Source organism: Phocoena phocoena, chromosome 5 (genome assembly GCF_963924675.1).
Source record: "Phocoena phocoena chromosome 5, mPhoPho1.1, whole genome shotgun sequence".
NCBI lineage: Eukaryota > Metazoa > Chordata > Mammalia > Artiodactyla > Phocoenidae > Phocoena > Phocoena phocoena.
The window spans coordinates 31,828,966-31,845,948 of NC_089223.1; the positions used below are offsets into that span (position 1 = coordinate 31,828,966).

General features: G+C 37.9%; 1 protein-coding gene across 2 annotated transcripts in view; it reads left to right on the plus strand.

The window, feature by feature from the left end:
• Positions 1 to 333: 333 nt before the first annotated feature.
• Positions 334 to 16,983, plus strand: part of ARFIP1 (ADP ribosylation factor interacting protein 1) — a 130,071-nt gene continuing 113,421 nt past the window's right edge. The window contains exon 1 of one of the 2 annotated variants that reach the window (XM_065877102.1): positions 334 to 468. The gene's annotated coding sequence lies outside the window, so the exon portion shown is untranslated. Of the gene's footprint in view, positions 604 to 16,983 lie in introns of both variants that reach the window. The other variant, XM_065877103.1, reaches the window with a different exon arrangement.

Consider the following 16,983-nt stretch of genomic DNA (forward strand, 5'->3'; position numbering starts at 1 on the left):
TGCCGAGGGCTCCTGGACCTCCGACCACTCAAGACCAGGCCGGCGCGCCCTTCGGCAAGCCCCCAGCTCTGGCAGGTGCATCTGGACCCGCGCTCACAGCCGCCCCCACCCAGCGATCTAGCCGCAGCCAGAAAATTACCCGGGCAAAGGCGCCGGCTGAGTCCCGGATGTGGTTGCTAGGGGCCGCAGCGGGAGGGGCGGGGCCCGCCTCCTGGAGCGGGGCGGAGGGGGCCTCGGGGGAAGCGCGCTGGCACCATCGAGACGCGGCTGGGCCGGCCAGACTGAGGGAGAGAGAGGCCGTCCAGGGCTACGGACAACGCTACTTCCGGTCCCCTCACTTCCGGCTCCGCTGCTCTCGGTGTTAGAGCTGTAGGCCTGGTGGAGCTGCCGCCGGTCTGAGTGTCCTCGGCGGTTGGTCAGTGTGAGGCTGTGACAGCTGCTGTTGCTCCCCGCCCCCGAGGAGCCTAGGTGCGTGGGAGAAGGGGAAGAAGGAAAAGGCCTGGGTCGCGTTTCCGCTCACTTCTTGCCAGGGCTGAGGCGACTCCGGAGAGCAGAGGCAGGGATAATCCTCGACGTGCGAGCTGCCGGCTTCCCTGCAGATAGGTGAGGGCGGAGCTGGCCGGCTGGGAAAGAGGCGGGGGAATGCTTCTCGGAGATGGGTGGCGGGGCTGGACACGTTGCCTCTGGGGCTCGCAGTTCCGGACTTCCACAGGGCACCTATGTCCTTAGTCTGTGTGTGCCATCTCTCTCTGTCCAGGCATTCGGCCTTGGGTTTCTGTCCCTTCGTTCCTCCTGTGCCCCCTGAGTGTACCCCCGAAACAGCCGGGTGAAGAGGTAAGACTGGCCCTCCCAGGGCGGCACCCTCCCGGTTTTGCATGTATTGAGCAGAGAAAGGGGTTGAAGGATCCAGGTCTTTCTCGACTAAGCCTCGGAGCGGGCCACCTTCAGGTTTGGTGTCCAGCCTTCATTGCTCTCCTTCTTTCCCTGCATCCCCTATTTCTCCTCTCCCGCAGTGAGAGGAAGGGAGATAGCGATAGTCCCTGCGAGAGGTTCCTCGGGCAGTGGTGCAAGGAGGAGCCTTGCCTGTGACATGTCCCAAGCCTGACTGCTTGCGAGGACGTCCAAGGAATGCTGGAGTTTGGGAAGGAAGTTGTGCCGTCGTCTCGTCCGTTCCTCTTTGCCAAGTTACTACTGTTTACGTGTCTAGGAAAAAGGAAGGAGGTTTTTGTTTTGTTTTAAGAACAGTTTCTAGACGCTTTTCCCTTTTACTTTATTTTATTATTACTTCCTTTGTTTTATTCTCATCTCCCTCTTGAGCCCTTTGATCTCAAAAGGTTTGTAGTTAACACTTCCTGCAGATCCTTTAGCCATCACGTTTGAGGATTTCTGGCCCCCTCCCTTCCTTTTTTCTCCTAGATTAAAGCATATAATTTCTCTCAGTCGGTTCTTAAGGAAAAAATGGAAGATTTGCAGGACTTTGGTTAAACTTGTGCTTTCACCTGCAAGTGTGGCAGGTGTGTGTTCACATTTGCCATTTAATTAACTTCACTGGCGTGGGAGTGTGCACCAGAATTGGTTACCTTAAATCGTTCCTTGTTAAGGCTGCAGGAATTGGCCATTTTATTGCTGCTGTCTCAGAGTGAATGCAACAGACTACATGTCACTGTTTTAATTCCACTTTTCTTTTGTTAGTCCTGTATTTTTTTGTTTTCCCCATTCAACATGACCAACACCCTCTCCCAGCCACCACGTCTAACACTCATTAGCTGAGAAAACAAAATGTTTCTAATCTTGTTTTATTTTCTGGATTAAAATCTCGGTCTCAGTTACTTTCATTCCATTTCAAATTGATAAATTAGTTTGCCTTAATCCTGGGTCATGCCTTTGGGGACTGTGGTCTAGTGGTCAGTGACTTTCAGGGGACTTCCTCATCCCCACCCCTGAAATTAAGTGCACAGTTTTGTTTTCAGTGCATGTTCTCCTTTCTGGGGAGAATGTCCATTCTTTTTATCAGATTCTCAAAGGAGATATATAACCTCCAGGTAGATAAAAAGCCACTCCTTAGACAGTGTCTTGAAGTTAATGAAAACTTTGTTTGTGGAGCTACTACTTTTTCAAACTGTACATAGCTAGTTTGGGCACCAAGGAGAGTAGAATGCAGAGATTCCAGCTTTATAGTGATGAAATCTCTAGCTACTTCAAAACTTCAGTGTTTCTAAATTTCTTCCTAGACCTAGAGAAGGAAGTAAGACCGCCTCTTTATTTAGTTCCTGATTTGTGGTTTCGAGGTTTCTCTTTAGGGATAAGTATTTGTGGCCAATGTTGTGGCGATCCAGTGGATTTATAAATTGATACATTTATTATTATTTTATACATATTATATCACCAACCTACTGGGTACAGTTCAGAGTAAAAGTTTAAATTTCTAGTGTACTTTGTTTTCATTTTCTTGTTTTTCACTTGAGGCATCTACTTTGGGCTTCGGCTTTGTTCAGAAGGGCAAATGATGCTTCAGTGGTGTGGTCTGTAAGCCTTTGGCATGTTGCTGCTCATCTCGACATCTCCTTTCCCTCCATATTACCTCTATATTAGGAATTTAATGATCGTTCTCTTTTGTGACTAAGTTAGTATCCTTCCAAACTTAATGTAAGTTTAGAGGGCATATTTGAACTTACGGATTTGATGGTAAAGTGTTTGTTGATCAAAGGTTGACGTTCTAAAATGTTTGACACCTGTTTCATAGAATGTTAGAACTTGAAGAGACCTATATAGTTCATCATAGTCTATATGGAGTAACCCGTGTATTCTGCGCACAAAATAATTTTCCCTCTGTCTAGCATCCTCACTTTGGGGGGCAGAAAACATAAGTTTATAAAGAGTCAATTATGCTAAATTAGTTTCCTTCTAAGGTAATGACAAAGTCAGAAGATTGATTACATCTGACACCATAACAACAATTAACATTTGTTTGCTTACTGTGTGCCAGGCATTATGCTAAGTGCTTAATATGATTATCTCATCCAACCCTCACAGCAACCTTATAAAGTGGCTAAATTTTTCATTTTTGTAGATGAAGAAATTGAAACTAAATGATTAACTGAAGCTGAAGTAATCTGCTCAGAATTCACTGGTCAGGCCAGGATCGAACCTAGGTTATCTGAATCCAGACTGTGAGCTCTTAACTACTACTCTAGGCTGCTTCTACCATATTTTCGTTACATCTTTTATTGGCATGTGTTGGGGTATCTCACCTGATTTTCTATCAGACATTAAGTAAAGAAGGTCTTTTCCTTTATTAATCTTCAGTAGCTGAACACCTGGTTGAATATCACACCAAAAAGTATGACAAAAAGAAATGAATTCGGAGGAGGCCTATGGAGTGTTATTTGATAGTTTTCCCACAGGGTGGATATAAATCTGTGTATGTGTTTGTCGGGTGTGTGTGTGTGTGTGTGTGAGTGTGTGTGTGTGTGTGTGTTTGTGTGTATGTATGATGACATATGAGGAGTGGAAAATGTGAAAATAAAGGTTTTAAGTAATAGACTTGGCATTGTAAGAGTCTGGAGGTATAAATACATTCCAGAATGATAACCTTGGGATGGGGTAAGGAATAAATTCAGGATGGAGGAAGGAGTAAATTTAATAGGGAATTTAAGATAATATGGCTGTGGATGAAAAACTAACAATATATGTACAGATTGGAAACAGTAGTCCCACAAAATATGGATGATGATGATGTAGGGACCATAACAGTCTAAAAGTCAGATACACACCAGCATTAGTTCTAGAAAGTATGAAAAAGACTATAAAACAAAGGAACCTGAAAATAATCTTGTTCTCTTTAGTCTCTAGATTAGCTTTAGGCAGTCATGGAAGCCAGTGATTAGCTCTTAGGGATTCTCAGCTATTTTCTACAAGACAAAAGTCTACATTTTCTTTTTCTCTTTGTTTCTTTTCTCTTTCATCTTCCCTCCATCCCTATTTCCCTCTCTTCCATTACTTCTAAACTTTTGTCTTAAGATGGTTCTAGGCAGGTATTGCTGGAAGTTGCTCAAATCTTTTGTGAAAATATGGTAACATCTTTGCCATATTGTCACCTGAGAGTTTTTATTTTGTTTCATTTTTTGTATATGTATGATGGCATTGGACTAGCAGCTCCTTGATGTTCGGGCTTGATCCTTTGGAGAACTGTGACATCACTGTCTTTGAAGCAGGATCATAAGAATAACAGAGTTGGTGGTGAGACCTAAATTGTCCAGAGGAGGGAGTCATTTGGCCATCTCCAGTGTCTGCCGACATGAGATAGTGTGTTAGAGCAAAGTTTCCAAACTTCTGCATCATGGCACACATAAAAATGATTATTTGTATGGCAGATTCCCCAGCTCCCTGTAGGCCGAGGGGACCAGGGAGAGGGGGTGTCAATATTTTCAGCACATCTGTAATCCATTCTTTTTTTTTTTAATTTATTTATTTTTGGCTGCGCTGGGTCTTTCATTGCTGCGCATGGACTTTCTCTAGTTTCAGTGAATGGGGACTACGCTTCACTGTGGTGCGCGGGCTTCTCATTGCGGTGTCTTCTCTTATTGTAGAGCATGGGCTCTAGGCGCGCAGGCTTCAGTAGTTGTGGCACATGAGCTCAGTAGTTGTGGCTAACGGTCTCTAGAGCGCAGGCTCAGTAGTTGTGGCGCACGGGCTTAGTTGCTCTGCGGCAACTAAGAGATCTTAGTTGCCACGGAGCAACAACTAAGATTGGGATTTTCCCGGACCAGGGCTCGAACCTGTGTCCCCTGCCTTCCCACCAGGGAAGTCCCTGTAATCCATTCTTGGCTTATTGATTGGAAAGCTTTGTCCAAGAGAGGAGGAGTATGATACTCTTTAATACCTTCTTTTTATTTAGCATATAATAATTTACAAAGCATTTTCCCATATATTCTCATTTTATTTTTACTCCAGCCATCTCAAGTAGGTAAGAGCAGATAACATAACCATGTTAGAAATGAAGAAATTCAGATTTTAGTTGAAGTACTTTTCATAAGGTCACACATCTAATAAGGGATGGATCAGGAATTCACATCCCAGATGGAAAGAGTCCCTGGGGTTAAACCAGTGTAATGTAACCTCTAGGATGGCTGGGATTCTGTTTTGTTTCAGAGCTCTCCCCTTCAATATCTAGGGCAGCGCCAGGCACATAGAAGTCCATAATAGTTGTCATTTATCGAGTGCTACTCTGGCTAGGCATTATGCTTTATAGATGCTATCTGTGTATTAGGTACTGTTATTTTCTATAAACAAATGAAGAAACAGGTATAGAAACCAGCAGAAGTAATTAGTCCAAGGTCATCCAAATGGTAAAAGGAGAACCACAGACTCATAAAGTTGCTTGACTCCAAAGCTTGTACTCTTTTTCACTATAGTGACTAATGATTCCATGATATTGTGGGGTAGAGATTGGGTTCCAGTTAAAGTGTATGACACTGGTGGCAGAGGGTGGTCGTGATGGTGGTGAAAGGGAGATAAGCAAGAGGACTATTGTTTATTTTTGGCAGCCTTGAGGTAGAGTTCTAGAGATGATAGCTTTCTAATAGGATTCTCAAGGTGTTTGGGATGGGGATGGGGTAGAAGAGAAATATGATAAAACTCATAGAGAGTAACTTGGGCCATTGGTGCGCCTTCTAACAAAAGGGTTAAAAATGTAGATCCTCTTCATATATGGCTAAATGTTAATTATAGATTATTTCTTAAAGGAGGTTTACAGATTATTTTCATTTTCCTCTTTCTGTATTTCCTAATTTTTCTGTGCAGCATTTAATTAATTTTAAAATTAAAAATATTTTAAATTTTACAAGTAAGATATATTCTTGAAATAAAAATTCAAATAATATAATAAGCGGGTTGAATGCAAGCTTCTACTTCTTTAATCCCTCTATCCCCCACACTGGCTCTCAATTAATTCACAAGGTGGTTGTTTGGGATTAGATGAAATATACAAGGAAGCTCTAAACTGCTCCTGTCCAATAGAGTAGCCACTAGCCACATGTGACTATTTAAATTAGTTAAGATAAAATAGGATAAAAATGCAGTTCCTCAGTCAAACCAGTCACATATCAAGTGCTCAGTAGCCACATGTGGCTAGTGGCTACTTTACTGACTAGTGCAGGTATTGAATATTTCCAAGGACATTGGCCAGCCCTGCTAAAACTTTAAAATACTGTATAATTAGTGACATAATAAATATACTGTTGAAACAAGATTTTTAAAACTCTGTGTTCCGCATGGTGCCTAGCAGTTTTTGTTGTAGTTGATGAAATATTACTGCCATGTTCTGTCTCAGCTTTTTGTTTTAACTAAATACAGATGGTCAAAGTCTAATGTTTTTCTTGGATATTTGGCAATTATAGTTAGCTGTTTTACTAGGATAAAGATGTCAGCTTTTCTAAGGACGTGAGTGTTTTCTGTCTCGTCTGAGCTCTAGATCTATATATTTTGCTTTCCAGTTGGCACCTCTCTTGCATATATTAGAGATATCGCAAATACAAGGTCTAAAACTAAACTGATTTTTCCCTCACTCCCAAAACCCCCCCAAAATGTTGGTCCTCTTTCTTTGCTTTTTATTTCAGTGAATGACTCCATTATTTTTCCAGTTGGAAAATACAGGGCAGTAGGAGTGATCCTTAATATCTCTCTCTCCCTTATACGTCTAGTCTGTCAACAAGTTTTATTAATCTTACTTTCTAAATATCCCTTAAATCTGTCAACTACTTCCCATTTCCACTACCACCACTTTAGTTTGTTACCATCATCTTGCCTGAAATTTCTACAGTAGCCTTCATTCTTGTCTACCCACTTCTGTTTCAACCCCTCTCTAATCCAGTATCCATCCCGAAGGCACAGTGATTTATTTTGAAACACATGTCTGATTGTCACTCTTCCCTCCTCTTCACCAGTCTTTTTATGGCTTCTCATTGCTTGTAGGATAAAAACAAAACTCCTTCACAATGGTCCAGCCTTATTTTTTATCATGTTCTGCTTAACTCTCCATTTCACCCATGCTGGCTTTCATTTCTCCCTTTGTACTTGTCTTGCTCCTTGCATTACATGGCTTTTGCACATGCTTTTCTCCCTGTCTTTACCACTCTTTCTTTTCTTCCATTTCACTTGTTGGCTCTTAGCTATCCTTCACACCTCAACTGAAGTTTTGCTTCTTGAGGAAATATCCTGACCTCCCAGATGAGGTAGTAATGTCATACGTTTTCCACAGTTGCCATTTACATTTATATGTGTGACTGTATGATTGTCTTTCTCTTCTGCTACCGCCATATCCATGCAGGTAGGGACCACATCATATTTTCTTTTTTGGCTCATTGACTCCCAAGGACCTAGGCCAGTGCCTGATACCTAAATATTGATTGAATTTCCAAGTTGATAGTATTAAAGATTTCAGTTCATGGAGTTTTGCCATATAGGATTTTAAATATAAATATTTATAAATATATTAGTTAAACTGCCAGTTATGCTGTTTTTTTCCAAGTGCATGAAAATAATTTTTTTTCTTTTTTATTGGGGTATAGTTGCTTCGCAATGTTGTGTCAGTTCCTGGTGTACAACAAAGTGAATCAGCTATATGTATACATATATCCCCTCCCTCTTGGACCTCCCTCCCCCCTCCATCCCGCCCATCTAAGTCACCACAGAGCACTGAGCTGAGCTCCCTGCGCTATACAGCAGGTTCCCACTAGCTATCCGTTTTACACATGATACTGTATATGTTATCAATCCCAATCTCCCAGTTCATCCCACACACCCGTTCCCCACCTCCATGTCCACACATCCCTTCTCTACGTCTGCATCTCTATTCCTGCCATGCAGATAGGTTCATCTGTACCATTTTTCTAGACTCCACATACGTGTGTTAATATACGATATTTGTTTTTCACTTTCTTACTTACTTCACTCTGTATGATAGACTCTAGGTCCATCCATGTCTCTACAAATGACCCAATTTCGTTCCTTTTTATGGCTGAGTAATATTCCATTGTATATATGTACCACATCTTCTTTATCCATTCATCTGTTGATGGGCATTTAGGTTGCTTCCATGTCCTGGCTATTGTAAATAGTGCTGCAATGAACATTGGGGTGCATACATGTAAAAGAATGAAATATTTTAATAATATACATTTATATTATTAATTATTAAAAACAATAATTATAGAATAATAATATAGCAAAGTATTCTTAGATTATTTTATAATAAACTCTTATTTTAGAATCATTTTAGATTTACAGAATTACTGTAGAGATAGTATACAGATTCCTATATACACCATGTCCAGTTTCCCACATTATTAACGTATTACATTAGTATGGTACATTTGTCACAGTTCATGAACCAGTATTTATACATTACTAGATAACATATGTTCAGATTGCCTCAGTTTTCTCCTAATGACCTTTTTCTATACCAGGATTCTATGCAGGAATAAATCCTGGTTATCATGTGTGCTCTTAGCTTTAACAGTTTCTCGGACTCCTCATTTTTAATGACAGTTGATAGTTTTGAGGATTGCTGGTCAAGTGTTTTGTAGAATGTCCCTCAGTTGGGATTTGGCTGATTCTTTTCTCATGGTTAGGCTGGGTAATGTGTTTTGGGGAGAAAGGAACAGAGGTAAAGTGCCATTCTTAATCGTATATCAAGAGTAAATGCTATCAATATGCCTTACCACTGTTGATGTTAACCTTGATCACCTGGCTTAAGACAGTGTTTGTCAAGTTTGTACCTTGTAAAGTTACTTTTCTTCTCCTCCCTTTGCATATTGTACTTTTTAGAAGGAAGTCATTATGTGCACACTTAATGTGTGGGGAATTATGTTCTACCTCCGTAACAGTGGAGTATGTACATAAATTTTTTGGAATTCTTCTGCAAGGGAGATTTGCCTCTTCTCTCCCATTTATTAATTTATTCAATCATTTATTTATATCAGCATTGACTCATGGTTATTTATTTTATACTTTGCATTATAATCCAGTATTACTTTATTTTATTGCTCAAATTGTTCCAACTTTGGCCACTGGAAGCTCTTTCAGTTGGTTCCTATATTCTTTTGAGCTTTTGTTGTTGTTCTGTTATGGTGTTTTTTTTTAAAGCATGTTCTTACTTTCCAGCACTACAAGATACTCCAGGCTTATCTTGTATGTAATCCTGCCTCAGTCCTAGAATCAGCCATTTCTCCAAGGAGCACTGGTTCCCTTTATTGGAGAATGGTATTAGAAACCAAGATCTAGGCACTATGTGTGCTCATTGTTGCTGGAGTTGCTTCTAGGAAATATACACTAACTCATGTATATACACATATCTATAAATATTTCTGTGTGTAACTGTCTATATTATTAAGCTGTCTTCTTAGATTATTTCCTCTGAGCTTTTTCCCATTGAAAAAATTACCTGAGAATATTGAGGGGTTTATTTTATATGGTTTTGGGAATTAATACGGAATTTTAAAGTAACTCTCCAGTTCTCTTGGTTGGCTTCATTGCTGATGTTCTGGACCTTAGCTAGCCATTTGTGAAGAATGAGGCCACAGTACCCTGAATAATTTAGAGTTTATTTACAGCTAGTTTTATTTTCAGGGAGTAATTTAGTTTTGAGAGTCTTATCATTTTACTTCTCATTAGTTTCTCTGTAACACAATCTGAATGGGGAAAAAAAAAAGACTTCTCCAAACTGTTAATTTTGTCACTTAGTTAGAAGGTGGTATAATGGTGAGGATGAGAATAGTTGAATATCTCTTGATTTTTAAATTGTTTCTCATCACTGCATATAATTGAGAATTAACCTTTTTTTGTCAAAGCTTTCTACTTTTGAATTATCTAGGCTGATGTGTTTATCTTAATGAGCAACGTGAACTTAATTTATCACTGTCTAAAAGGATTTAGGAGTATCTAACAAAATAGCTTTTACAGATACCAGATAGTTGTTGACATAAAGACAGCAGTATAATGTAGATGATTCTTTATCTTACTCTTGATTATTCTACTTATGAAAGAAAATGTAATATACTTTGAACATATTGTGTGGTAAACCATTTTCAGTTTAGTATCATTTGCATTGACAATAGGGAAAAGGATCTTTCCTCCATGTTAAGGAAACTACCATCATAAAAAAACCCCACTATTTTAAATTGTTTTGACCAAAACAGAAAAATAATGTATTTTGGATACTGTTTTTCACTCAGCATATATAGTTATTTAATGTAGTCACTATGTATTTTAACTCTAAATTTTTTACTGTAAACAAGTCAGTTCAACTTGAAAATTAATATTGAATTATGAAATTAAAACAAATCTTACCATTCTCTTCCTGTTTATCTATGAGCAAGAAAAGATAGACATATTTGAGTGAAAGAAATAGAGCCATTTTCTTTAATCTCTAACCAGTCTCTGAAATCAGTGATATACCCAGTCTAGAGAAGCTAAGCAAGTTCAGACCAAAGCAAGCCCAAGTTTTGCTACTTTTTGCCCTCAGTTTTCTGTATTTACCTCCCTAGCATTGTCCTTGAGTTCCAGTCAGAGCTCCTTACTCCCATACATCAAAGTTATTTATAGTACTTCTCCAACTTTTTTACTGAAGTACCCCTAGAAAGAATAACTCTTCAGATATTCCTTTGGAGATTCATATTTCATCATAAAAATTCAAGAAATTTCTTAGAAGGCTTATGTGTATTTTATTCAAGTGAATTTTGTTTTACATTCCATAACAGCATACTTATTTTCATTTAGAAAAAGTGTAAATTCTCATTCCACTATGATGTGCTCTGTTTATCCTGTTTGTATCTGCTCTCCTGTGCCTTGAGCATACCATTTCAGATCCCCTGTGGTATGTGAGTACCTTAATTTGAAATGTGCTCATGTTATAATTTCTATTCAACATTCATCCTTTAGTATTATAATTCTGAATCTTTAACTCATGGAGATTGTAAATGCAGTCTTTTCTTCTCTGGTATCCATGGAGTATTTTGTTTCTTCTTACCTTATAGGATCCTGGCAAGTCTCTTACCTCCTGCCCTCTCTTTCCTGGGTCCTTGGAAAGACCTTAAATGCACTTAACAGTTGTAGGATATAAAAGTCTCCCTCATTAAATTCTGGTTAAAGTTCTTATATAGTTTCCCTCTATAAACTGAATAGATCTAGTCTGTTCAGTTTATAGAAAACAAAATGTGATTTTGATAATAAATCAACTCCAAAAAGTTGGATGAATTATAAACTTCAGGTAATATTATACTTTTTTTTTTTACAAATGTTAATTAGTAATTCACTTTATTGGTCATTGGTTCTCACATTCATTAGTTAATGAATACCCCTGGCTGATTTATGGAAGTAGAGCCCCAGAGATGACTTGAGGCATATTTGGCCTCAAGTATAAACCAGTCTGTGAAGCCTCAACATTGATGACAGTTTTGTAATAATGATTTATCATTTTATTTTGAAGACAAATTTAAAGATAACTTTAAATTCGTGTAAAGATCAGAGCACATATATCTTAAACAGCACATTCTGCAAGTCATTAACTTTTTGTTTTGTTTTCCCATAATTATAAGTTTTTCTTTTCTTCCAGTTTTATTGAGATATGATTGACATATAGCACATATAAATTTAAGGTGTACAGCATAATGATTTGATTTACATACATCATGAAGTGATTATCACAGTAAGTTCAGTGAATAAATCATTAACTTTAAATCTTGTTGTCATTCCCTATGTGTGTCCATTATTAAAGTTATGAACAAATGAACTTTTAAAAAATGTGAAGGTAAGAGCATTTAAATAATATGAAGAAAACACAGACTTAGTACCTGACTCCATAATTCTCAGAAATTTGATTCCCTGTTTCCCAATCTGCTTGGAGTTATTTGGTCTTTTTTTTTTTTTTTTTAATACTTATCGGTTTATTATATAGTAAAGGATATGATAAAGGATACAGGATAGATAGCCAGATGGAAAGGACATTGGGCAAGATCTGGAAGCGTTCTGAGTACAGGAGCTTCTGTCTCTGTGAGTTGGGGTGTTCCATGATCCCAGGACATGGATGTGTTCACCACAGAATTTCTCCAAACCCCATAGTTCAGGGATTTTTGTGAAGGCTTCCTCACTGACGCATTATCAGTTATTAACTCCTCTAGCCCCTTTCACCTCTGAAAGTTCCAAACTTCTAATCATGGCTTGGTCTTCCTGGTGACCAGCCCCATTCTAAAGTTATCATTTGGTCTTTTCTTGAGCTGGATGATAATGATATATTTTGCTAATTGGCGCTACTGATGAATACAGGGGAGCAGATGATAACTCCTATTTCACAAGAAAGTAGAAGACAGCAAAAATGAACTGTCTTAACTTTCTTCTGTTTTCCATTCCATTCCTCACTATTTCCATGGGTTCCTTCCTTCTTTCACTCTTCCTTCTAAGGAAGAGATTTCCTCCTTCTATCTAAGGGTAATTCCTCTACCTTTGCTCAGCATTCCTTACTGTTCTTTAAAAACTTTTATTTTGATCTAATTTTAGACTTGCAGAAATGGTACAGAGAGTTGCTTTATATTCCTTACCCTACTTCCCATAATGCTAACGTCTTACATAACCATAATATAATTATCAAGAATAAGAAATTAGGGGCTTCCCTGGTGGCGCAGTGGTTAAGAATCCGGGGACACGGGTTCGAGCCCTGGTCTGGGAAGGTCCCACATACAGAGTAATGAAGCCCGTGCGCCACAACTACTGAGCCTGCGCACCACAACTACTAAAGCCCGCGCGCCTGAAGCCCATGCTGCACAACAAGAGAAGCCACCACGATGAAGAGTAGCCCCTGCTCACTGCAACTAGAGAAAGCCTGTGTGTACCAACAAAGACCCAACGCAGCCAAAAGTAAAAAAAAAATAAATTTATATTTAAAAAAAGAATAGAAAATTAACATTGGTATAATATTATTAACTGAACTACAGACCTTATTGGAATTTCACCAAATTTTCAACTAACTGTCCTTTTTCTGCTGCAGGATTCTGACTAGGAACCCATATTGAGTTTGGTTATTTCTCCATAGTCTCTTTCAATCTGTACGTTTCTCACACTTTCCTGGTCTTCATGACCATGACACTTTGAAGAGAACTGGTCAGTTATTTCGTAGAATGTTCCTCAGTTTGGGTTTGTCCAGTGTTTTCTCATGATTGGACTGAGTTAATGCATTTGGGGGAAGAATACCACAAAAAATAATGTTGTCCTTTTCAGTGCAATGTATCAGGGATTATGCTCTTGATATGTCTTACTACTGGTGATTAATTAATCACTTAGTTAAGTTAGATCTGCTGAGTTTCTTCACTGTGAACTGTGAGTTTCTCCACTTAACTGTCTTTCTTTTTTCAGTTAAGTACCTTGTGGGAGATATTGGAGATTATGTAAATGCTGTTTCTCATCAAACTTTTGCTCTCTAATTTTAGCATCCATCAGTGAATCTTTCTGCAACACTTATTACTGTGATGTTTGCCTGGTGGAGAGTTCTGGTTTTCTCTTTCTTTTCTGTGTTTATTAATTGAGATTCTGTTGTGAGGAATTGTCACTTTACCCCCATTTACCTATTTATTTCTATCAATATGGACTCATTAATATTTGTTTTATTCTAGGAGTTTCAATTCGGTACTGTCATTATTTGTTGCTCAAGATGTCTCAGGATTGGCCATTAGGGGCCTTCAGGTTGGGTCCTTTTTTCTTTCGACAAGCCCCTGTCCTCTTTTGAATTTTTTCTTATTTTCTGACACCAGAAAAATGTCCCAGGATCCTCTTGTATTTTCCTTGCCTCAGTATTAGAATCAACCACTTTTCCTTAAGAGTTGTGGTTCCTTTTATTGGAGAATGGTGTTTAGAGACCAAGATTTGAGCACCAAGTGTACTCATAGTTACTGGGTATCACTGCTTCTAGGTCCTCTCAGTGGACAAAGCTAGGAAACCTATACATACATGCATATGTATGTGTATAACAAATATATATACATGAATACGGACACACACATATTAAAAACCATGTGTTTATACTGATAACTCTGATTCCAGTCCAGTACCACAGGGTTTATTTAGCATTTCTCCTTTCTTTATTAATTTTTTCTCTAGCAGTGAGAAACCAAATTCTCAATATCTACATTCTATTTACATATTTGTTCTGTTCTGTTACATACATAAAGTACTTTAAGAATTACTAACCTATACCCCTGTGAGAAATACTTTTACTAACTATATTAACAGAATTTGTGTATAATTCTTTTTGTCTTTAGCCTCATGGTGTCCAGTCAAGATACTCTTTTCTACTGCTCTTCCTTTCCCTCCCCTTCCCCACTACTCCCCCTCCCCTTCTTCTCTCTCTCCGCCCCCATCTCCCTTTGCCCCACCTTCCCCTTTCCCCCTTCCCTGCTTCCCCCTTCCCTTTCCTGGGTTATTCATTTCTAATACAGTTGGTTTCATGTGTTAGTGATTTTTTACTGTTTGAATTCCTCTCAAATCCTGGTTGGTTTTATTTTTTTTTTTGAAGGGTATGTGAAAATTTCTATGGTTCTAAGAGTCAGAATTATTTAAAACTATATATTCAGAGAAGTGTCACTCCTTCCGTATTCCTGCTACTTTGTTCCCATTTCCTACTTTTTTTTACATTCTTTTCCCACCTCTCCCTGTAGGTAACCTATCTCTTTAGTTCCTGGTTTATTCTTCTTGTATTTCTTTTGTTCCAATGAGCAGAAACATGTATTTTCATGTATCCTCTTTGTTTTTATATGGAGACAGCATACCCATAGGTATTTTTGGACTTTGCTTTTTTCGCTTATCACTATGTCCTGGAAATTACAGTATATCATAGAGATCTTCATTTTTTTCAACAGTTGCACAGTACTTCATTGTCTGGATGTGTCATAGTTTATTCAGCCATTTTCCTATGTAAAGACATTTAGGCTCTTCCCAATATTTTACAATTATGCAGAATGCTGCAATGTGTAAGTATTTTTGTATTAATTGGAGATGTATTCCTGGGATGGATTCTAGACATGGGATTGCTGGTTTCAAAGGTGAGTACATGTGTGATTTTGTTAGGCATTACCAAAGTTCCTTCCAGAATGGATGTACAAATTTGTGTTCCTATCAGCAATGTATATGAGTGCCTGTTTCCTTACATCCTCAGTAGCAGAATGTTTTGTTACATTAAAAAAATTTCTTCTAGTCTAATAGATGAGAAATGGTATCTCAGCATTGTTTTAACTTGCATTTCTCTAATTATGAGTGAATTTGATCATTTTTTATATTTTGGAGACCATTTTAATCTTTTTTTTTTTGAATCGTCTGTTCATGTCTTTTTCCTGCTTTCTATCTGATTTTGGTTTTTACCCCTTTGTTTTTAAGACTTTATATATTAGGGATATTAACCTATTGTGGCATATGTTGTAAATTTTTTTTTTTTTTTTTTTGGCCGCACTGGGTCTTCATTGCTGCGCACCGGCTTTTTCTAGTTGCGGTGAGCAGGGGCTACTCTTCGTTGCGGTGCGCAGGCTTCTTGTTGCGGTGGCTTCTCTTGTTGCAGGGCATGGGCTTCAGTAGTTGTGGCTCACAGGCTCTAGAGCGCAGGCTCAGTAGTTGTGGCACACGGATTAGTTGCTGCGCATGTGGGATCTTCCCAGACCAGAGCTCGAACCCGTGTCCCCTGCTTTGGCAGGCGGATTCTTAACCACTGTGCCACCAGGGAAGTCCCTGTTGTAAATATTTTATCCTAGTTTTTCAGTTGTCTTTTTTCTTTGTTTATAGTACTTATGTTATACAATTTTTAAAACATCTTTATTTAGTCAAATTAATCAATTTTTAAAATTATCTCTAGATTCTTAGAATTAGAAAGTTTAAAGAACAATTCATCTATGTTTTCTTTTAACAGTTCATCTATGGTTTCATTTTTTACATCTAGATTCCTAATCTATTTGGAGTTTATTCTTGTGTGTGGTGGTCTAATTTTTTATTTTTCCAAATGGCTACCTAGTTTTCCTGGCATCATTTACTGAGAAGCCCATCTTTAATTAAGCAATTTGAGATGTCACCTTTGTTATATATTAAATGTTTGTATATATTTGGTCTAACTTTAGACTTTTTATTCTGGTCTCATTGTTTATTCATGTGCTAGTACCATAGTGCTTTAAGTATAGATACTTTATGGTATGTTTTAACATCTGACAAAGTTAGTCCCCTTGTGAGTTTCCTTTTTCAGTGTTTTCCTGACTACTCTTGCATGTTTGATTTTTCCATATCAACTTTAGTATAACTTATCTAACTGTATGATTTAGCTTGTTATATTTTTCTCTATTGCACTGAATTTGTGAATTAACTAAGGGAGAAATGACTTCTTTATAATGTTATCATAGCCGAGAACAGGATGTCTTTTCATTTGCTCAGTCTTTAGTGTCTCTCAGTTGTGTGTAAATATTTTTCTCATATAGGTTTTATACATTGTTTAATTTATTCCTAAGTATTTAATCTTCTTTGTTGTAATTGTAAACGGGATTTTTCTCTGCCTTTATGTCCACTGATTATTGTTTTTCAATAACAGTTCAAAAATTGAGTTTTTTTTAATTGAAATATAGTTGATTTTCAATGTTCTGTTAGTTTCAGGTATACAGCAAAGTGATTCATATATATATATAATATATATATATTCTTTTTCAGATTCTTTCCCCTTATAGGTTATTACAAAATATTGAGTATAGTTACCTGTGCTATACAGTGGGTCCTTGTTGGTTATCTATTTTGTGTATAGTAGTGTGTATATGTTAATCCCAAACTCCTTTTGTATGTTAATTTTTTATCCTACTTTTTCACTGAATTCTTTTAATTTTTAGTTAGTTTTACCATTGAGTCTTTGGAGTTTTTCAGGTGTACTATCATATCATCTGCAAAAAGAAATAGTTTTACTTCTTTACCTATTAT